The 24,178-nt window shown below is 38.1% G+C and overlaps 1 protein-coding gene across 1 annotated transcript in view; it reads left to right on the top strand.

Moving 5' to 3' along the window:
* The window catches only part of Lrrtm4 (leucine rich repeat transmembrane neuronal 4), a 785,026-nt gene that overhangs the window by 462,099 nt on the left and 298,749 nt on the right, over nt 1–24,178 (top strand). The window lies entirely within an intron of this gene.

The following is a 24,178-nucleotide window of genomic DNA, read 5'->3' as shown; positions in this document are numbered from 1 at the left end:
ATTATGTAATTGTGTGTGTAAGAGAGAGAGAGAGAGAGAGAGAGAGAGAGAGAGAGAACACTAGAACATTAGAGGAAGAAATAATGTATCCTATAGTAATTGACACAAAACATAGAAAGGATTTTTCATCTTTACTTGAAGAAGCCCCATATGAAGCACTGTGTCTCTGTTGCTATTTTATTTTACAAATGAAACCTCATTTGACATGAAATAGATGGGTTGGTGTCATTTCCCCTTTTCCCCATGTATGTAGAAGCTTAGTGTATGGTCAGTTACATAAATGTTCCTTTTATCTCATGGGAAGAGAGTCAACTGGTGTGACAAGCATAGGATACTGGTTCAAAACGAGAGTTCATTGAACTGTAGTCATATTTTTATTGCTCCATTATATCCACCTTCTTGATACCTAGTATTTTTTTTCCTGGCTCTTGGCCTCAGGCTTTTCCCAGCATTACATGAAATTTCACTTAATATAATCCAGAACACTATTCTGTCAGATGATATTGTTACAAAATGTGATTTAGCAGCATATGGCAGTATTTATCCACACTTTGATTAAATATGTATTTATCCTCCTCTCTGGGAAAGAGGAGATGTTGAAGATAAGACCCAAAACAGGAGGTAAACAAAATGAAGCACATGCGTAAAGTTTCCATTGTGTTTAAACATACTTTTTTCATAATAAACATTCATAATTATAATGTGTATTCCCTAAGGGTAATGATATTAATATAAAGGCAGTAAAATTTACATGGTTGACATCTAGATAAAAACTAACTTCTGCCATTCATTAATAATGTGCATAGTGAATTTCTTGTCTAATAATGGTAATCATATTTGAAAACATTTTATTGTGAACTAAATGCAAGAATGCTTCTGAATTCTCCACTGTGATCACAACAGATAATGGATTTTAAATGTATTATCAATATTATTAATCATCATGAATTTGTCAAGCTTTGTGTTTTGAATAAAGCTCAGAATAGTGTGATGGATATTTTGGAAAACCTATAAAATTTCCACATGCTATAATGCCTGGGAACCAGTTGTGCAGAAACACATTAGTTCCAGGATGAATTTATGTGTCCGGTAGAGCTGCCCCAGAGTCTGATAAACAGAAAAGAACAAAGTGTCAATCAGGATCTTAGTCTAGACAGAATATTCTAATGTCTAAGAGAATTGATTTCTCTAAAATGTAGACTGTTTCAATAGACTTAAGATACTAAAGACATGAAGAAAGGTATCTGGCAAACCATAGATGCTATCCATTTCCTGGACTGGGCATTAAAGGACCATGTACTCTGCCTGATGAAATGCTAGTCCCACTAAAATACATACAGATATTGTGGTTCGAAGAATATGGCTAAAAAGGATTCTGGAAAATTGTTTCTGGCAGATTTCTTACAAAGCTTTTGAATCTGTGTCTTCCATCAAAAGGTAAGGAAATGCCCACTTTAAAACCTATCTGCATTAACTGAGATTCCATTTCTTAGCTTCCTCTGTGGCCCTCCATACTTTATCTGCCATATAGATAATGCAATTGTCACAATTCCCAATGAAGGTCCATTTTAAGTGATTTGTAACCATACAGTCCCAAGCTACCACTTTCCTCCTATCACCTCCTGATGTTTATAAAATATTATCTATGGTAAACTCGAAGACACAGAGTCAGAAATACTCACTGTTTCTTCAGCAAAGATTCTGAGTTTGAAAATGGAATTGTTAATGTATCTTTTAAATGACGTTTACACAAAGGTAGGGTAAGAAATGTAAGGAAAGAAATTCATTCCAAGTGGCCTTGGTGGTCTCCCATTAGTTCTGTCCTGCCATCTCAGTGGGTGAACGCGTCCCTCATGGTTCTTACTTTCTCATGATCTCTCTCCATCCGCTCCTCATCAGAACTTTGGGAGCTCAGTCTGGTGCTCCAATGTGGGGCTCTGTCTCTATCTCCATCCATCGCCAGGTGAAGGTTAAGGCTCACAGTGAGCCCGTCCATGCTGTAGAGTTCACATTCATTGCCGTTGTCCTTGGTTTCTCAGTCCTCCTGCACCGTCAGCCACATTCAGAGAGCCCTGTTGGAACATGCGACCAAATCGGACTCTCTGAGGGTGGCTGATGGTGGAGGCTGACCAAGGAGCCAAGGACAATGGCGATGGGCTTGGTCTCTACGACATGGATGGGCTCTGTGTGAGCCTTGTCAGTTCGGTTGCTCACCTTCCTGGACCTGGGGGGAGCTGGGAGGACCTTGGTCTCAACAAAGTGTAGAGAACCCTGATGGCTGTTTGGCCTCAAGAGGGAGGGAGTGGGGGTGTGGGTGGAGGGGAGGGGAGGGAAGGGGGAGGAGGAGGGGAGGAGATGGCAATTTTTAATAAAAAATAAATAAACTGGAAAAAAAAGAAAAGAAATTCAGTAGGAAAGATGACTCAATAGTTAATATCATATACTATTCTTTCAAAGGAGCCAAGTTCAGATCCCAGGATCTATAATGGGTGGATCACCACTGCCTGTCAGTCCAGCTCCAGATGACATTCTTGGCATCCAACCTGATATGCACATACTACACACACACACACACACACACACACACACACACACACACACACACACGCATGCACACGCACGCGTTCACGCAGTGGGGGATATATCAGATAATGCTAAATCATAAGTAATGTATGTTGGACCAAGGACCTCTAGTTTCATTAAAATTCACATTGTCAGTATATGCATATGCATACAAGATTTGCTCCAGTTTAACACATAAAGTACATACACACATCACACAAAACACACAAGCAAAACACACTACAAGCTTTCAATAATATTTCTTTCAGCAATATTGTATATTTCCAAAAACAGAAGCATGCTGATTTGATTGAATTTGATAAACACACAGAGAAATAACATTAAAGATCAAGACAAAGTTTTCAGTGTACCAGAAAGATTTGGGCAGTATCAGAGGACTCAGTAATTAAGGTCATGTATTATAGAAGAAAATTGTTTAGTTCCCAAAACCTACGTCTGGCAGATCATAGCCACCTGTAATTTCATCCCCAGATCTAATGTCCTTTTATGCCCCTAAGGGCACCTGCTCTTGTATGCACATTACCGCACACAGACACACAATCTCTCTCTCTCTCTTTCTCTCTCTCTCTCTCTCTCTCTCTCTCTCTCATTCACACACATACACTCAAAGTTGGGAGGGAATTGACACTAAAATGAATTTCTAAGTAAAATATATAAAATAATATCAGAGCACAGTGATGCCAAGGAATTTATTCTTTCCGAAAAGGACAAAGGTTACTTGATCCCCAAGAAAACTATGTGAAGATTGTCTGAGCCTTGTTATTTTCACTGGAAGAAATAGACCCCTCCTTATCATTGCCTACATCAGGCTAAGATTCCTGGGACTTTTGCCAGAATCACAGAATGCTAAAGAGTGATTAAGCTTTGGAGACTCCCAAGCCACCTGTCTCAGTCACACTTCACTCATATACATCTTGAGATATATGAAAATATGTCTTATTATGTTGTTTATGGGGAGGAATACCTCATTGCCTTCTGATTTGCCTTAATTCTCAGGATTTAAGGCACCTACATAACCACTCTGTGTGTAGGGTAGGCAGAGGTAGAAGGTCATATTTCCAAATAAGGCTGTGTGCAGTTGGAACACCTGCATTAATTACAAGATAGACTGTTCATCCATTTAAACACTGATTAAATAATTATTAACTCTAAATTGATTGCAGTAATTGCATGTCTTACTCTCCTCAGATCTTGAGTTTTATCATTTATACAGGGTAATGAATGATATTCAGCTTTTCTCTCTGTCATGTGTTCTTTGATTAATCTAGCTGGGAAACTCTAAAACTGTAAATACTGAGATTTCAATATCATTAAGCAGGAGAATTACTGTCTAAATGCAAGAAGCAGTATTTGATGATGGGGAAATTCAGCCAATCACATTCTGTTTAGGGTATGTCCCCCTGAGGCAAAAAAAAAAAGATAAAAACACCCAGGTGCGGCCTGCCTTACTCTCTTTGTTCTCTCCTCTCCTGGTGTTCCTTGGTGAGTTTCCTTTTTCCCCAGTTATTAAATCTTTTGTACTAAGCTGGTCTGGTTAATTCTAACTTACTGATTGACCACACTCATCAATTCATGAGTTGTGTCACATGGTGTAAAGACACAGAAAGATCTACAGAAAAAGAAAATATTAGTCTTTTCCAAGGGTCAATTGAAGCAGATTTTTTTTCATATTTTTTTCATATATTTTATTAAAAATTTCCATCTCCTCCCCTCCTCCTCCCCCTTCCCTCCCCTCCCTTCCACCCATACCCCCTCTCCACCCCTCTCCAAGCCAAAGAGCCATCAGGGTTCCCTTCACTATGTTAAGTCCAAGGTCCACCCAGCTCCCCCCAAGTCCAGGAAGGTGAGCAACCAAACTGACAAGGCTCACAGTGAGCCCATCCATGCTGTAGATAGAATTCATGCTCATCGCCGTTGTCCTTGGTTTCTCAGTCTTCCTCCACCGTCAGCCACATTCAGAGAGTCCGGTTTGGTCCCCTGTTCCATCAGTCCCATGAATATCTCGCATATCACCATAGAACCTTCACCTGGCATTGGATGGAGAAAATGACAGAGCCCCACACAGAAGCACCGGATTGAGCTCCCAAGGTCCTGATGAGGAGCAAAAGAAGGGAGATCATGAGCAAGGAAGTCAGGACCGTGAGGAGTGTGTTTACCCATTGAGACGGTGGGACAGATCTAACAGGAGACAACCAAGTCCAGTTGGAATGGGACTGATGAAGCAGATTTTGAAAATGAAGCTATTGTGCTGGTTGTCACACTCACCCTTCTGTGCTTGCCACCTTCTGCCATGTGCATGTCCTGAAACACTCGTCACAACCACCATATTGTTCTTTTAAAGATTAATTGTATTTTACATATTCTTAAAGAAGCTATATAAAATATTTTATTTAATTGGGTTATTCAAAAGAATCAACTACTAAATCCTGTGTAAACACGTATGAAAGTCAACTTGACCTCTATTTATTCATCAGTCAATGTTTATATCTCGGTGAACAGATTGTAAGGCTGGGGACAATCTTTGTGTGTGTGTGTGTGTGTGTGTGTGTGTGTGTGTGTGTAAAGAAAGATAATAATGATTAATTGACTTATAATCATACACATTAATTCATCATAGCCTCAGAGAAGTAAATGGATGAGTTCTCTAGATCTCATTCAGTGTGGTATATATAATAAAAAACTACTTTTAAAAGTCATTATAAGAATTATATGATACACATAATATAAATGAAAAGCATCCTATTTTATTTTAAACCAAAAAATTTAGCAAAAAAGCATACAAACCAGTCTTAATCAGGTCAGTCTGACCACCATGCCAACTCTCTAAGGGAAATTGAAGTGATTGTAAGAAACTCTTAGGTGAATGTACTATACCCGCCCAGAGCAAAACTGATCTCAATTTAAAAGTTTCCACATTAAATTGAGTGAAGAAGTAATTAATGTGTGGGCTTTCAGTATCTCAGCAGGTTTATTACAGCATTCTGATTTCTGAAGACTTTTCCCCCTGATTCCACAGACTACAGTGAATTAAACACTGTTGAAGGCAGCCTTAAAGCTTAAGATCTGAATCCCTGGCATTAGAGACACAAATTTACTTTTAAGACTAGCCAAATATAATTATGATAACTAAAATTGGTCCCACTATTGACAATCTAAGGAATGTTCCATTATCTAATTTGCTTCTCTCCATGAAGCTGCACAGTAAGTAGGGCAGCCTACTACATAGATATACAGATACTCAGGTTTAAAAATCATTTCAATAGTGTTTTTTAGTGTCATAAGTGAAGAATGTGTCAAAATTAAAAATCAAATCAACATTTATACTCCAAATGGTATGCCAATTATAATATTGCAGTGAAGTGTTATATGTTTTTAATGACACATCTCTATGGTTTTGTTATTTAATTTAATATGCATAGTTGTATAATAAAAGAGCATATATATTTAGTAAATATATGCATTGTACATATACAAATTATATATACATACATATATATGACCTTCTGAATTCAGTTAGTGTTGTTTGCATGTATATAAATTAAGGGCTGACTACTTGGCATTGGATAACATTAAGGGTTCTAATCCTTGGGGAAGTTAAATTCCCCTTTGTAGTTGTAGCTCTTCATCTGGAGTTTGGCTCCAGATTTCCCACATCCAAATTAGACTGTCAACTGATGCTTTATTTTTCAGGTCTTAGTTGGCAGCCCTGTTTTTGAGATTTTATGGATATCTTTTCCCTGTCATATCTAGAAGATATAAACTCACTGAAGATTTTTGGTCCTCTGACTCTTGTGTTGCTTCTGCCTCCTCTTATGCTATGTTCTCCAATCCTTACTTATAAAGATTGTATTGCACATGTATTTATTGTGGCTGGCAACACCAGAGTCACTTGATCCCTTCACTTTTAACAATAGTGACCCTCTGAAATGGATTCAGCCTGCTACAAAGAGCAGCTTCTTTGAGCAGGATAGATCTATACCTATCTGTTCACAAATCGATATATATTCAGAATGTAGGAATGGAATTATACTACTTTAGTAAAATGGCAGTAGTATGTCCTTTTCTAAGATCCATGACCCCACTGTTCCTGAAAAGTTGTAGGTGGCCAATGACAGCCATGATTTCCTGACTGTTGAGCATGTTTAAGTTCAATTCGAAACTGTTGGTTACTTCCATAATATGAGTGGTATTATTGATTCTGTTTTGTAGACTATGCTTGTATGATAACTGATAATGTCCTAGTTAAGCACTGTGTGCCAAGCATCGCACTAAAGTTCCTTTACTTGTTCATCAAAAGAAATCTACAAAATTAGACATAGGTCCCTCCTACTTTTTTATGATTGGGTCTCCTGCAGCCTAGGCTAACCTCTGAATTGTGTGATATCTTTGAATTTCTAATCCTCTTACCTCTGCCTCCCAAGTACTGAGATTACAGGTGTCCAACACTGCGTCAAGTTTATATGGTTCCAGAACTGGTACTGGAGTTTTTCTGTGAGCTAAGTAAGCATTCTACCATCCATGTCTCATTTTGTTTCTTAAATAAAGTATACTTACACATGGAAGATCTGTTAAATAGTTTAAAATATATTGTAAATTATAAATTATAGATGGTTTAATGGTTAAAATCACTTGCTGCTCTTCCAGAGGAGCCAAGTTCAATTTCTAGAACCTATGTTAGAAAGATTGCAATAGCATATAACTCAATCTCCTTGATATATGATGCCCACTTGAAGACTCCACAGAGATATTCACACATGCAATATAAACACACACACACATACACACACACAAATAAATAATGAATAATAGATCTTTACAAAAATAATAAATTATAAATAAACTACTTATCCAAAACCCTACCATTCATAGATATTCCTTGGTCTTAACATTGCACATCCTACCTTTTGCTATGAACTCCAGATAACTATTAAATTATAAAGTTTATTTCCATTATGTCCCTGGTGTGGATTACCAAAGTAATGGTACTCATTTTGCTATAAATAAATAAATCAAAATATTTCTTTTGATAGTTTTAAAAAGTCCAAAATCCATGTACCTAAAATTCCTTTCATAATGAAACTAATGTACTTTTATCAGTAAAATTGTCTGAATCCTCCATGTTTACTGATTTACCTGAAGAGCCTCTTCATAATACAAAATTATTATATATTTAGCCAGAGAATATTTGTTTAAAATAGCTGTGGAACTTACTCAAGGTTACACAGCCAAACAAAAGCCTGGCTAAGGCAAACAGACTCCACTTCAACCCAGCACCAGATGTCTGCCTTCAGAGATTTACTCCTTTCTGCCCCATGGGGGAAGGTCATATTGACCATGAAAACCAGAGCATTTGCCAGTGAGTACAGTAGACCACTTTCCTGCCGTGATTCCAGAAACAAAATGAATAAAAAGCAACAACAACAGCAAAAACAATACCTGTGCTTTATCTGTGCTGTTTTGTAAAACAACCCTTTCCATGACAACCAGCTGGATATGTGCAACCTGCGGATCTTGGAGAAATTGAAAGATTATGGTTTTGGAGCCGGAGATGTAAAGCTAGAAGATAAAGAGAAATGCTGAGTGATGTCATCTTTTATCATGGCCTAACAAATACAATCATTAACTCACAGTAGGTGAGGCAGTCAGCACTGGGCCTAAATAAGACTGGGATTGTCAAGAATCTATTATCAATCATAGCGGGGCTCATGGGACTCTACCCTCCTCTAGGGAAATATTGATTACAGATAGACTCTGGGGAATAAACAGCCATTGTGTTGAGGTATGTAGTCAAACATAGGCCTACCAGGCTCAAATTGACAGTTTTGAACTTATGGTCACACAGAGAGTCGTGAAAATAATCAGATGGTTATAGGACAAAAGAAAAAGTTATGAATCTGGGAAAACGATTTAGGGGGAGAAAAGGGTATGACAAGGGAGAGAGATAGAGGAGTTGGGAGTGAAAGTAAGCAATATACTACATACATGTATGGAATTGTCAAGGAAAATATTTAATCAATTGAATAGACCATCAAGTAGACACTTGCCATCACACATAGACAATTGCCATCAGACAAACTTGTGTATGTGGGTCAATAATTTGCTACAGAAAATGCCCATCAAAGGTGATCTTGCTCAGGTTTTAGAAATCCCATGCAAATTGTTCGCATAGGAGGCAAAATGGTTAAGTCTCTTACCATTGATTCAATTTAAATAAGTTATGCTGGTCAACTTGTGATCAAGACATGAGTCATTGCTCAGGCAGAGCTTGCATTGATTCTCTGCCAAACATAAGGCATTTTGCTCAGTTCTTCTTGTTTCATTTCATTATATAAGTGCTGATGTTATATAATAGAACACAAAGAGGAGAAAATGGGAATGATGATGAAAGGGGGAGAAAAGGGAGATGATAAATACATAGAAAAGGAGGAAAGGAATCAAGAGAAGAACTAAAAGGAGAGGCAAGAAGAGAAAAAACATTTTTGGAATATTTAGACAACCCTACTGAAGAAGCATTCACAGTGACAAGATAATAGGTTAGTTCTCAAAAGGATCTTGGTCTTCCAAATTCAAAGATATTTGTCAGGTGGGATTTATTTTTAGTTGAAACAAACATAATCTTTTTATTTTACAGTACATTCTTTAAGGATGACAGCCTAGTTCCTTTGCTGCAAATATGCTAAATAACCACAAGAAAAACAATTGAATTCAGAACCAGATACTGTAAACCATTGTCAAGTTCACAAGTTCAGCAGATTAAAAAGGGATATTGACAAAAATTAGTGAGAAAAGAATAAAATGTATTTTCAAAATGACAACTGGCTTAAGTAATAAAGAGATTTACAAAAGCAGCTTAGATAAAAGACAACTCCAGTCCTTCATGGATCAAGATAGTTAATTTATAAATGTGTTTATAGGTATTCAACAATAAATTTAAATAATAAAGACTAGGAGTTAGTGACTTAATATTTAATGTTATTGATTCCATGTTAAATATATTGAATTGACATAACATATCTCTTTAAATTAGTTATCCAAATAAAGAAGGTTTGCATCACAATGCTAATATAGAAAACAAAATTTCAAAAATGTATCATGTGTTTAAGTATGTAAAATATCATCTTACAGTTACAATAATATGTGTTCTGGTCTAATCAAAAAGTGAAAATGTGAATTTGTAACTTCTCTAAAATATCTAAAGAACAAATGAAACATGTCAACATGTCAAAAGAAATGCTTTGTGGAAGGACAGACACAGAAAAGGAAGAATAAAAGAGTAAATGACAGTGAAAGCAGAGACACATTTTAGGTTTCGGTGGTAACTGGGAATGCCTGAGCCTGCTGGGGAAGAGTAAATATCTCCTACACTTTGCCTTCATAGCCAAAATTCATTACTGACATCAAAAGTCTTCACTTCAGGCTCCAAATTTTCACTAATGACAAAAAAAAAAAAAAAAAAATCAAGAGCCCTTGAGCTTTTATTGTTGTGTGGCTTTTTTGCCCATGTTTTTTTCTTGGCTTTTTAAAGAGATTTTTTGATTTCTTCCAATTGTTTGCTTATCTTTTCCTACATTTTATAAGAGAATTTTTCATTTCCTCTGTAAAGGTCTCTATCATTTCCTAAAGTTATATTTAAGGTCATTTCCTTCTGCTTCTTCTGAAATCGGATGTTCAGGTCTTCCTGTTGTAGGACCACTAGGTCCTGGTGTTGCCATATTGCTCTTTAGGTTGTTGAATATATTCTTGCATTGGCACCTCCAGTTGGTGCAGGCAGTGAGTTTGCCTCTTGGTCCAATCCTTGTAGTTGGTGTCTGTGTCTCGGGAATCCTATTTTGGACCAATCTTTGCAATTGTCTGTATCTCAGGAAGTTGCTGTTGGTCTTCTCTGTGAAGTAGCTGTCTGCATCACAGGGAACCACTGAGGTCTCCCAGATGAGTGGGCTTGGGGGTGCAGTGGGACTTGTAGATTACAGGGTGTGATGTGGGGGTATTGGGACACCCTGCCTACAGGAGGCTTGCCCCCTGGCTAGCTAGTGCAGGTGAAGAGGGTGGGGGAGAGGCCCAGGGTTTTGTCTTAGGGCCTTTGTCCTAGAGTCCTGGTTGTCTAGCTGAGGGGCTGGTCACTCACTTCTTGGGTCCTCTCTGTGCAGTCCTAATCTGTATTCCAGAAAGTCGCTCTTAGTTCTCTCTGTGCAATCCCAGTCTGTGTTCCCACGAATAGACAAATACGTGCAGGTATGAGTGTACCCATACATATAAAGGCCAGAGTCAAAAGTTAACTGAGGTATTTCCTGATTGCTCACCACCATATGTTTTGAAACAGATTCTTTCTCTTGAACCATGAGACCACATACTGGGATGATCTAGCTAGCCAGCTTTCTTCAGGGGCCCCACTCTCTATATCCCAAGTACTGGGATTACAGAAAGAGTGCCAGGACAACTAGACATTTTTCTGGACCCCGTGTATCTTATCTCCCAGCCTCACACTAATGCACCACACACTTTATTCACCACGACAACAACTTCACTGCAAGATGCTCTTCCTGCATCACTAAACACGGGTAATTAAATGAGGTTCACTAACTACTGATTTCTGATCTATGGTTAAATAATGTTAGATACTGATTGGCTGAAAAGGTTACTTTTTCTTGGTATTTCTGTTGCTAGTGGTAGTGGCATTTGCTTTTTTAAAATAAAAATACTCTAAAGGTCTAAGGAGAGAATTTTCTTTTAATGTTACTATGAAATGTTACCATAGTGTGAAATGGATGTCACAGGCCTATGAAAAGAATCTATTGACAAAAATACATGCATGAAGAGAATAGTAGGCTCTAGAAATTGTGAGTGGAAATGGAGTTGATTAACTGTGGTCTGCATGTAGACTTCTGTGGGCTCTGTTTTTAGAGATAATGGCTCTCAGAGCTATTGGGAATCTCAATCAGCTTTTCATGAAATCTCACCTTCCTGTTTCCTATCATAATTAATACAAGTCCCACGTATGCATTTGTATTAACTGAATTCATGATGTGTTGTAAGGAAGGCCACCTGGTGGTTCCCTGATGCTCAGCCCCGAAATAATCACACAGAAACTATATTAATTAAATCATTGTTTGGTCCATTAGCTCTAGCTTCTTATTTGCTAACTCTTACAACTTAATTTAACCCATTTCTATTAGTCTGTGCATCACCACAAAGTCATGGCCTACCAGCAAAGTTTTGGCATGTCTGTCTCTGGTGGAGGCTCCATGGCTTCTCCCTAACTCTGCCTTCTTCCCAGCATTCAGTTTAATTTTTCCCATCTAGCTAAGTTCTGCCCTGCTATAGGTCCAAAGCAGTTTTTTTATTCATTTATGGTAATCACAGTATACAGAGGAAAATCCCACATCAATTAAGGTATTTTTTATTTATTATATGAGTACTATATCATATCACTTACATCCCTCCTGTCTCCCCATCTATTCTTTCCATGTCCCTACATTTCCTCTGAGCTTCATAGCATGCATGTGTGTACACACGCATTTGTGTGTGTGTGTGTGTGTGTGTGTGTGTTTATACTGCTAGAGAGTCCATTTGGTTTCCAAGTATGTATGTATGTTTAGAGTTAACTATATGGGGCTGGATAATCGATTAGGGTTCTTGTCCCTAGAGAAAACTGTTCTTCCTCTCTCAGCTCTTTGGATACTTGTAACTTTTTTCTAGGGATGGGGCCTTGTGAGATTTCTCTCATCTATGTGAACTGCTGTTGTCTTTGGGAAGGTCTTGTTTGGGTGATGATCTTGTGATTTCCTGGGAGTAGCATCCCTATTGTATACAGAAGACACTACCTCACAGTGTAGGTGTGCCCTCCTTGTTTTTATAATCCTTTTGCCTTATAGGTTGTATCGTAGATATGATAATTCAGTTTGGTCACCCTAGTGTCACCTTTTCCATTCTTTTATTTTAACCAGCTGTGGCTTTCTGTAATTGTTTTCTTCTGCTGCAAAAATGAGCTTCTTTGACAGAGGGTGAAATCTGACTTATCGGTGGAAATAAGGAAAAATATTTAGAATTCCGTTAGAAATTATGTTGGTTTAGGAAATTGGCATAGGTAATTGTCCTAAGAGCTCCATCTTTCTTGACACTGATCCTCCACTAAAAGCATCTGAGAAGTAAGTTGAATGGGCTTGTCATTTCCTAGGGTTGGAATGCAGCAAGGAAATTTCCTCCGGTGATTGTACTATGCAGAGAAGGATTTAGAGCCAGCCACCAGCTAACTACACTGGTTCTCAAATCTTAAAATACACCTTACTAATAGTAAGAAAAAGTAAAACTAACCATGTTTTCACTAGCATTTAACAACTAAATTGTATGTTATCTGACTTTGAGTAGTCATTCCTTTAATTAATGGTCTCCACCTTCCTGATGATAATCCAATTATATTGTTTAGCTAACTCCAAGCTTCAAAACATTTTCATGTATATGTCCACAATTGTTTTTAATGGTAAGTACACATCATGGTGTTAGACTGTTACTTAAACTTTTTATGTACACTTTTTGTATGTGTGTGTGAATGATGAATTGTGTGTGTGTGTGCGTGTGTGTGTGTGTGTGATAACCGTGGGTGATGGTCCTTGCCTGCCACTGTGTTTAATATAGGGTCTCTTGTGTTCTGCTCTTGGGTTCATCAGGCTAGCTAGCTCCCGACCTTCAGGAATACTCCTGACTCTGTCTCCCAGTTACCTCTAGACTTATCTTATTACATGTGCATACTACCATGTCAGAATTTGTGTGACCTCTAGGGATTTGATCTCTAGATTGCATGATCATCCAACAATTATGTTACTGAATGAGAGGTTCCCCAAATATGCTTAATCATAGTATCACAATTATTTACATATAACTAATATTTATATATGTCCCACAGAGTAATTTTTCAATGTGGAAAAAAAAAAGAACATGGGCACTTTGCTGAATTATTTTCTGCAGCATTTCTGGGACAGTCACCCTGACATTGCATTGTATGGGCAAGAATATATGGAAGTATATGCATAAACGGATTTTCATGTAAGGCTACAAGTGCTGAGATTAATTTCTCAGCAGCATTTAGTTTACTTTCCCCTATGTCCTATGAACTACACTCTGAGCATGGTTGAGACTTCTGTGGAAGTAATCATAGACTTTCAAAACCATACAGAGGCTTGTCTTTATATAGCTAAGAAATGACAAATAAAATTAGATAGAATTGGCAGTCAATTCTCTTCAGAAGAGAGATTTGAATCTGTGAGCGATCCCTGACATCCTGAAGATAGAAACATTGAATAATTATAGAACAATTGGCTTGTGGCATAGTAATTTCATATCTTAAATATTACTTTAGTGAATATATCTTTTCATGAGCAGTTTTCCTTAGTCTTTTCCTGTTTTGAATCTTATTTTCCAATCACTTTCATTTAATTCTTTTCCACTGAATTTTAGCCTTGAATTATAATTTATTCAATTCTCTGCTGTTGACTGCTTCCTACTGCCCAGTTTGCTTTTGGATTGAGATGGATCTTATTCTTGTTTTTGTCCTTGACCTAAGATAATGATGATGTCACTGTCATCAAGTTTTATTTCAATATATAGAAGCTTAATAGTGCATGTAAATCCTAAAAGAAAATGTAAGTTTAAGTTATGACAGTAACTTTAATTTTCTTTGCTCCTTTTTTATATCTTGTTTTTCTTGCTTTCCTCTGTCACTGTTTATCTCTGTCTGTCCCTTCCTTTTTCTAGAAGCTCATGCTAAGCCAATAACTATTTTAGTTTACAAAATAGCATGTCCTCAAATCCTTTGGCTATTGTCTTTAAATGGCATTTTCTTTTCATAGACCACTGGCTGTTCTTGGGATGCTTTCACATATAAGATATAGATGCATGCCTAGAAAAAATAATAAAAGTCTAATTTGAAAAGTTGTTTATGTGTTTTCCAAGTGAAATAGAAATGGTTACAAGTAGCCAGGTTTAATCCCAGCACTCAGGAAGCAGAGGCTGGCAGATCTCTGTGAGTTTGAGGCCAGCCTGGTCTATAAGAACTAGTTCTAAGACAGGCACCAAAGCTACAGGAAAACCTTGTCTCGAAAAACAACAACCAAAAGCAATAGGGGGAGCTGGGAGGACCTTGGACTTAACATAGTGAAGGGATCCCTGATGGCTCTTTGTCTTGGAGAGGGGTGGAGAGGGGGTATGGGTGGAAGGGAGGGGAGGGAAGGTGGAGGAGGAGGGAAGGAGATGGAAATCTTTAATAAAAAAAATGAGGAAAAAAACAAACAAACAAGTAAGAGCAGTAGTTTAGTTGCATGGTCCTTTAAATTTGTTTCTTCCAGAGTTTACCAGAGTGAGGAGATGAAGCAAATAGGCAGGGCAGGAGGCAGGGCTAGCCGTGTGATGGACAGTTCCTGTTTCCTGTCCAAACACTGGGTGGCTGAGCCAGCATCTCATCTGCTGGTTCTGCTTTGGGAGAGCTAGAGCCGAGGGTCCCAGCGCCTGTTTCCGCACCAACCTTGCCACCGAAGTGAGGACAGTGCAGCCGCTGAGTCCCAACCCTGGGAGAATCTGGGGATCTGATTGTGAACAGACTTTTTTTCAAAGCACGGTTGCAAATGAGTAAGTCAAAAACAAACTTGTTGAGATGAGAAATCGGCCAAAACCAAATTTTTTTTCCAGCCACTGGTTTTACAATTTTCCCACTCACTGGATTCCTGCCTCACTTTTAAAAACAGCAATTACTCAAATGAAAGAAAGTGTGTTCTGATGGTTTCTGTCTCTAAAAACAGTGTTAAGCCAGCAGTAACCTTTTTCTGTCAATGACCCATGATTCCCTTAGATATGCAGATTGTTCCTGAAGTTATAAATGGGTGTAGTTAAGTCAGAAGTCTTAGTAATATCTGTACTTTGGGGGCTGGACTGCCAAATAACTGAAAACTAAGTGATTAAAGATTTTTTTCTCAAAGCAGTTAATTTAACTACTTAGAGATATTTATTTCATTCCCCCTACACAAATTTTCATTTCTGTTATTAACTAAATGGCTGTGATACAACCATTGTCATAAAATGCAAAATGAAACTCAATAATACCCGTTATTTTTCCGTGCATGTATATAATATGTTTTGATCTAATACACCCTCTACTTCCTCCATTTCAATTTCTGATATATTCCACCTCTGCTTTTTTTCCAAATTAGGTACTGTTTTTAAATTTTAAATATTTTATTTAATTTCATGTTTGCATATGTGTTTTATCACACCCACCCCATTCCCCTCCCTCCAGATCTCCAATTCCTTTCTTACCAATTATCCTTCTGTTTTCCCTCACAACTTCGGCTTCCCATGTTCTCTACCCCGCTCTATAAAACTGTGCATTTAGTGCTACCTATATGTACAAGGGTACAGAACGTTTTATTGGAACATGGGAAAACTTTTAGGGGCCTCATTCCCCCAGCAGCCATCAACTGTCAATAAATCTTCCACTGGTGTTATGACTTCATGATCTCCTCCTCCCTCCTTGTTGAGGTATTAAACAGCTTGATCTAGTCTAAGTCTTTTGCACACAGCCCCCCTCTGTAAGCTCTAGTGTGACACTGTGCTGTTATGTTCAGCAAGCACTGTTTTCTTGCAAGCATCTATGTCCGTTTTCTCTTATGATCTGTTCACCACCATTCTGCAATGACCAATGAGAACTGAAGAGAGATGGGGAGAGGGCATTTTATATAAATGTCACATTGAGAGTTAAGAACTCCACTAAACTCACTTATTTTCTATACATTGATCACTTATGGGTCTCAGTATCAATTATCTTTTCTATTGATAAAGGGCTTATTTGATGAGTGTTTTGCTTTTTATTAACCTGTGGACACGAAGATTAGAACTCAGGAGGCAATATTTTGTCATGTCCACTGACTATTATTATTGGGTTCTCACATGTGACCTGTGACCAAGATAGCCAAAGGTTTTGGGATACAGTTAACAAGAGGCCTGGGCTCTACCTTGTGGAATAGGATTCAAATCCAATTAATAAATGGTCAGTGATTCTCACTGCATCGTGTCACTGTTGCACCAGTGTGTGTCTTTTGCCAGTCTGGTCATTACCGTAGCTCAAATGGGTACCCAAGCGGAGTTCACAGAACTTTCCAACACAGAGAAATCTCTCTAGTAGTGCTGGAACTTCCACACCAGTACTACTTCGATTTCTCCATGTCCTATGACTCAAGTGTGTGCCGTCTTCAGCAATAGAAATTTTTTTTCCTCACCAAGTTCTGGAAGGCAACCACAAACAATGGCAATTCCTTAAGCCAGTGAGTGAATTCATTCTGCCACCATTATTTCCAAGGGTGTCTAGCCATCCACGGGAGCATATTGAGTTTTAGTTATTTTCATTCCCTTCTATCTCTCACTGAAACTTTTCACCCTAAAAAAGCCTCCTACTTTTCTGACATTTTTTTGTCTGTTTGCTTCTTTTCATTATTGTTGTTGCTTGTTTGTTTTGGTCACTGAATTTAGTTGGGGTAGTTTCATGAGTTTGATGAGAAATGTTTGTTTGTCATTCTCTTCTTTGATATGATTGTGGTATAGATTTTTTTCTTTTGTTTTTCTTTTTTTTTTGGTTTTTCGAGACAGGGTTTCTCTGCAGCTTTTTTTTTTTTCATGGTTTATTTTTTTATATTTAAAAAATTTCCATCTCCTCCCCTCCTCCTCCCCCTTCCCTCCCCTCCTTCTCCCCCTTCCCTCCCCTCCTTCTCCCCATTCCCTCCCCTCCCCTCCCCTCCACCCATACCTCCCCTCCCTCCCTCTCAAGGCCAAGGAGCCATCAGGGTTCCCCACTCCATGCTAAGACCAAGGTCCTCCCAACTCCCCCCAGGTCCAGGAAGGTGATCGACCAAGCTGAGAAGGCTCCCACAGAGACCGTCCATGCAGAAGAATCAGAGCCCAGCGCCACTGTCCTTTGCTTCTCAGTCAGCCCCCACCGTTGGCCACACTCAGAGTGACGGGTTTGGTCGCATGATCCATCAGTCCCATTCCAACTGGAGTTGGTGATCTCCCATTAGTTCTGTCCCACCGTCTCCATGAGTGAACGCACCCCTCACGTTCCTGACTTTCTTTCTCATGCTCTCCCTCCCTCTGCTCCTCATCAGGACCCTGGGAGCCCAGTCCAGTGCTCCAATGTGGGGCTCAGCCATCATCTTCATCTATCGCCAGGTGGAGGTTCCCTCACGGTCCTGACTTTCTTTCTCATGTTCTCTGCAGCTTTTTTAGAGCCTGTCCTGGAACTAGCTCTTGTAGATCAGGCTGGCCTCGAACTCAGAGATCCGCCTGCCTCTGTCTCCCGAGAGCTGGGATTAAAGGCGTGCGCCACCACCGCCCGGCTTGTGGTATAGATTTTATTTCCAGGTTTGGCCATGCATAAAGCAAGAGTGGACAGCTATGTGAAAGTACTTTAGCATCAGTAAGTTATACATAGCCCCAATTTATCCATTTCTTATTTAAAATGATGTGCATTTTTCCTAACCATTCTTGGTAGCAACATACACAGTCAACACTGGCCATCCCTACACTAACACAGGCTCAGAATGGATGCCTCTAAATGACATCCGGGGTGAGTATTGTCTTTCTTTCATGTTTCACAAAAGGATACCAGCTAAAGCTGGAATCCACTGCAGGCACACCAACTCAGAGGTAGAATTTTGAAACTTTTTTTTACAGTACTGCGCAAACTGATTTATAACTCGCAAAATACATTCCTAATTCATATTCCTTCAGGTTTGAATACCTGCCACTCATAGTAATGCAGGTGGTGTGAAGATTCTCCAGTCAATTTATCTGAGTTTCTTGGGTATTGTTTTCATACCATGCATTTATTTAACAAATTAAGTAGAAACATCTTGTTTCAATTTATCTTAGCTAAAATTTATATTTAGTTGGTTCTTATCCCCCCTCCACCAGTTTCATATTCTGACCTAATTGTGTGCTTAATGTTCTTGTGATGTTTGGCAAAGACACTCATTAATTCCATTACCTCTTGCAGGATAAAGGGGGAGTTTTGAAATGGCTAGCAGCTACAGATCAATACACTAACTCAATAGAGATAATTATACGAATCACTAGGAGACTAGCAAGCTGCCAGCTGTAAGCAATCATTCTGGACCTCAAGTAAATCTGCAGAAAACACAAAGCAAATTTTAAGAGCATTGTTCTGAAATAAAGAGTCTCATACTGACAAATGTCTTTCTGTTATTTATTTGTCCAACTTTGTTATCATTAGCTCTTGATGCTATGTATTGATTTTTACATACTGGTGAATACCAAGTTGTATCCTATACCTTCATTCCTCTATCGACTTTCCTCTTACCTTTGAGCATTACCATTGGGTCATCCTACTAAATTAGAAGATTTGTTTACATATTTTAAACTTTGAAATATGTTTATCTCACTTATACTTTCACATTGATAGCAATTAGCAACAAAGATGACAGAAGCAGGGTTGTCATACACCTATAGAGAGGTTTACTATTTCCTGTTGTACAAATGTTCTCTGCCATGTCTACATTCTACTTTAGTGAAACATTTACATTTTCCTGCTGATTGTTTTTTGGTTTTTTGTTTGTTTGTTTGTTTAAGCAATGATGTTCTAGTCACTACGACTGATTCTTAGCATCTCTTTGCCTTTCTTTGGTCTATGTAGATGAAGGTATTATTTCTCATCATTTGAAAATGTTTTTGTTTGTTTGTTTATAGCTTTATCCTAGGATCAGTAGATGCTTTTCAAAAGTCATTGAATGGGTGCTACAGCCTGTTACATCCATGAATTCAAATGGCAAGCTTTTGAATTTTGTGTGTCCCCAAAGCTAAACTTTACAACAAAGACATTATTCAGATTTTTTATGAATCGCTATGTAATCAGTCTTAGTCTTCTAAGAAAATAATTAAATGGAAAATAAACAGAATTTTTCATGAGGATCTTTAAATACCTGCCCTTCTCTAGCCTAGGGCACTGAAAGTGAGTCTTGCAAAATGCAGAGAATCAACTCTGGTCTGCAGATCATAACAGAGCAGTACTTCCAAAATGGGATGGCAATGCATCCTCCTCCTGACCAGGCAAAAGACAGCAGGGAATGGTAGGACATGGCTGTCATAATCAGTTTGAATGTGTGTTTGACGTGTGTATGCATGTGCAGGTATGCAAATGTAAAGCCATATGTCAATCCAGGGTAGAATATTTTGTTCATTTGCTTGGTTTTGTGAGACAGAGTTTCTCAGTGTATCTCTGAAACTCACTGTAGAAATGGAACTCACTGGCTATGCTGGAACTAACTGTATAGACGGGGCTGGCCTTCAACACAGAGTTCTGCCTGATTTTGTCTCCCAAGTTCTAGGATTAAGGGCATGCACCACTGTCACCAGGCTAAGAGTAGTATTTGTTTAGAAACCAAACACCCTTGATTTTTGACACAGGGTGTATGACCTGGAAGTTGCCAGAGTCTTGCTAGCCTAGGGATCACCTGTTTCCATCTCCATAGCTCTGGAATTATAAAGTCATCTCTATGGCTTTATTTTTAGCTGGGTGCTGGGGGTGAGTATTTCAGGATCACATATTACTCAGGCTGGCTTCAAAATCACTATGTAGCCAAAGGTCATCTTGAACATCTGATCCTCCCTCTTCAGACACGTGCCACCCTGTCTACTTTGTGCACTGCTTGGAATGGAAGCCAGGGCTTTTTGAGTGTAAGGCAAGCCCTCTACCAGCTGAACTACACACTCTGGCCCTTGATTATTTCTAAGATTCCTTTTTTTTTTTTTGATGTTGTGAGTACTTGTTGGTGTTATTGTTTCACAACTTTTGTTTTGGTTTGTTTTGCTTTAAATTAGTCTCTAAGTCTCTTGTGATCAAAGATGATTGACCATATATCTAAACCAAATAATGTAAAATACATTTCTTAAAAGCTAAACAATTTTGGAAAGCTGCCAAGAAAAAGGAGATGAATATACTTAAACTATTAGAAGCAAATGCCTATTTTAAACAAATAGCAGGCAGGAAGGACCTGGAAGAGTATGCACTAATTCCAATACTGCCTTGGAAATCATCCACTATTCTTAGGTTCTTAATTGACAAGGTGATAGAGTAGAAAGCAGACATTAAAAAGAGGACTTTATCCAGGTGTTCAGATTGTAAAATTCCTAATCAATTTAGTTTTTATGTAAACAGTTAATGCAGACAGATGACAGCTTTACACAAAAACCTCCTTTATAGCTACCTAGAGACATTTTAAAACGTGTTATATTATCCATTCTTTGGAAAAAGTCTGGGAAGCCATCTCAAGCTATGTTGTCATGTGTAATAATTTTATGAGTAGGCCTGCACACAAGACCAGTGATCCACTGGGGAATTTCATTCATTTAGGTTTCTACTTCTTAGTGCTGGGTAGGTGTTAAGATGATGGATTTATGCTGATCCTAGAAGTCTTCTTTTGAAAGTCAAGCTCCTGCATTCATGACAGGAGCTCTTAATTCATTAGGCAGAGAGAACTTCATCTTGAAGGGTGGCAAGCCTTCATTCTCATTCATGCTTGTGGAATTTTATTTCTTTTTCTTCATGATCAGGACAATTTCAAATGTTCATACTGCATTCTGATTATGGCATTCCCTCTTATTTCCCTTCATCCCTATCACCAACCCACAGAAATCGTTTGCCAACACTTAAGACATTTTGCTCAGTTTTATGAGACACTGAGTTTAAACAAGGTTGTCTGGGTTTCCATGGTTTTGCTGCTATTAAAATGTGTGGCTGTATCCACATACACACTGAGGATGATGTCTATCCCTCTCTGAAGTCCATTAAAGGCCCACAGCTCAGCAGGCATGAGTAGGGCTACATGTGGCCTTCCTTAAATTATAACTGACTATTGGCAGGTCCAGTCATGTGTAGGCTCTTTGTTGACAGCCTGTACTGCAGTGAGATCATGATTGATTGTGTCATGCCCAGAGGATAGACTTTCCCAGTCCTTCCCTGTGTCTTCTGATTCTCACATTCCTCCCAGCTTCTGTTTGAATAATTCACCAAGCACTAAAGGAAGTGGTATGGATATACAGTTGGTAGGTGAGTGTGGGAGCATTCTTTGTTTAAATATGGCATCCTTTTCTGATTATATTTTCTACAACTCTCACAGCTGCAATTCATAAATTTCTGTTTTTAAATATATCTAATAATTTGTATCAGTTTATAGATAGAGGTGGGGTTACTGTGCTCAACAGATGTTAGCAGGATGCCTGGATTTCTTCTGCCTGACAAGAGTATCTCTATTTTACCTTCATAATTTAAACTGTCTGCAAGTGTGACCAGGTTTCCCACCGGAAAAAAAGGACACCCATGGTTAAGAACCATTACTCTTTAAGTTTTAGGCCTGTCAATTGTTTGTTTTCTTGATGTCAATACACAAGAGCAAAGATAAGTAATGTGTTTAGATCATTAGAAAACATAAGCCATTGATGGGCTGATTTTTTAGAAAATGAGAGTGAATTACCAAAATGTTTCTTATACAAACAATGATACATGATCGAAAATATTTAGTGAGTGTTTACTCTGGTGAACATAATTCTTAGCAACAAGTGTATGTTTACATTTCTATTTCTAAAGTCCACAAAAAATGAGATTTCTTTTCCATATTACTGAACTATAAAGAATAGTTAGTTGAATTAAGTATTATCAGGGTTATATAACTAGCTGAGGGTTGAGGTGAGAAGTGTATTTGACAGTACTCAAAATGCATTTAGAGAAATTGCTCAGTGGTTAAGAGTACCTGGTGCTCTTTCGAAGGATAGAGGTGCAGTTCTTCATACCCACACAGTGGCTTACAACTACCTATAACCTCAGTTTTCGGTGATCAGACAGCCTCTTCTGGCTTCTAAGGGTTTCTTCAATGACATGCCACATATAATTTCCTGCAAACCAAATAAAGTATGTAAACAAATCTAAGACTACCAAGCAGACAATCACAAGAATTTTTCCGTGGTGGGAATACAATGACTATCATGTACACAGTTTTACACTGATAATTCTTCTCGATTGCACAAAATCCTTCCAGAAATTTCTGCTACCTTAGTTTCCACAGATTCCACCTTGAAGCCAAACCAAGTCACTATCGTTGGCTGCATATATTTTTCATTCTGGCAGCTCATTTCCCCATTCTTCTTTTGATTTCAATTCACCACAAACAATAAAATTGTAGTACTTCATGCAGAAATTTGAAATTACTGCTGTTTTTGATAAATCAGAAGATCTAAAACTGGTTCAGCCTTTGAGGCTTGATAGCGTAAAATCGCTTCCTGTCTGATCTTTGCTTCCTAATTTGGTTTCAGTGGAAGCAACTGTTTCATTATGGCCTTCCCTTCACTATGGTTTATATCTTTTCTTATTTGATGCAGTAGAATGAACTCCTCCTCTGTTAAACTGTTTTTGTAGGCATGTTATTACAGCAATGAGAAGAATAACAACTAAAATACCTAGCTTTATTTTAGGGGAAATAAAATTAAAAGTTCAGAGAGTTACAAAATGAGAAAATTGGAAGATTCGATTCATAGCAATGTGTCTGTGTCTGGCTATGAAAACAATTATTTTGGAGGAATGGGAAGGAAGGTGATGCTGTAATTATATTATAATCTCAAAAAGTTAAAAAAGTTATCACTAAAAAAACAACAACACACAGAACATCTTGCTTTGAAAAAGTTACCTTATATCACTTTTATTGAAGAAGGCCAATATCAGTTAGCTGGTATGTATTTTTTAAAGTTCTAGTGGGGATATGAAAACAACATGAAAGCTTCATAATCAGTCTTCGTTGAAGAAGTTTTGCCCTATTCTACTTTATCCCTACAGGAGAGTTAGGAGTAGTTAAAGCAGTCCAGTTTCACTGTTTGCTGTTGTGACTGAAAGTCTGAATGTTACCAATATCTATTGAACTTCTATAATATACAGAAAAACCCTAGATGCAAATCACAAAAAATACACAATATCGAAGTTTCCTATAGCTGCAATATTTAAAAACCCATAGAGCTTGTCATGGTAGTAGGACTGCTCTGCTATTTGGGGGTTAAAAATGTATTCTTCTAGATTCCGTATATTGTATTGCAATCCTTGCTACATCAACTGTAAATTTGTTCAGAAATTAGATCATGGCAATTGCAGCTAAATGTGGTAGGGTGGTACTGGAGAAGGTTGGCCACTTTCTTCGGTGACTGCTATATTTACAGAAAGATGTGGATATAGCACACACAAAGAGATCATGTCAGAGAACTGGCAGTGTTGGCATTGCTTCTGCAGTTCAGTGAAGACTTAATGCTCAATGAAAAATTGTAAGAAGAAGAGAAGGTTCTTCCTCTCTGATCTCAAAAGGAACTAACCCACCCTACGCCCAGGTTCCATATGGGCTTCTAGTTTCTGAAATTTCCCACACATATTCAGCTATTGAAATCACTCTCTTTCTACTATTTGTTAGAACAGCCATGGTCAAGTAATACATTGTGCTAGTAGTGCTTAGCTTATTTGAAGATTCTGTTCAGAAATTAATATAAAAGAATAATTAGATCTATACCC

This window comes from Arvicola amphibius, chromosome 2, assembly GCF_903992535.2.
Source record: "Arvicola amphibius chromosome 2, mArvAmp1.2, whole genome shotgun sequence".
Lineage (NCBI taxonomy): Eukaryota > Metazoa > Chordata > Mammalia > Rodentia > Cricetidae > Arvicola > Arvicola amphibius.
This window is presented reverse-complemented; position numbering and strand designations above follow the sequence as displayed.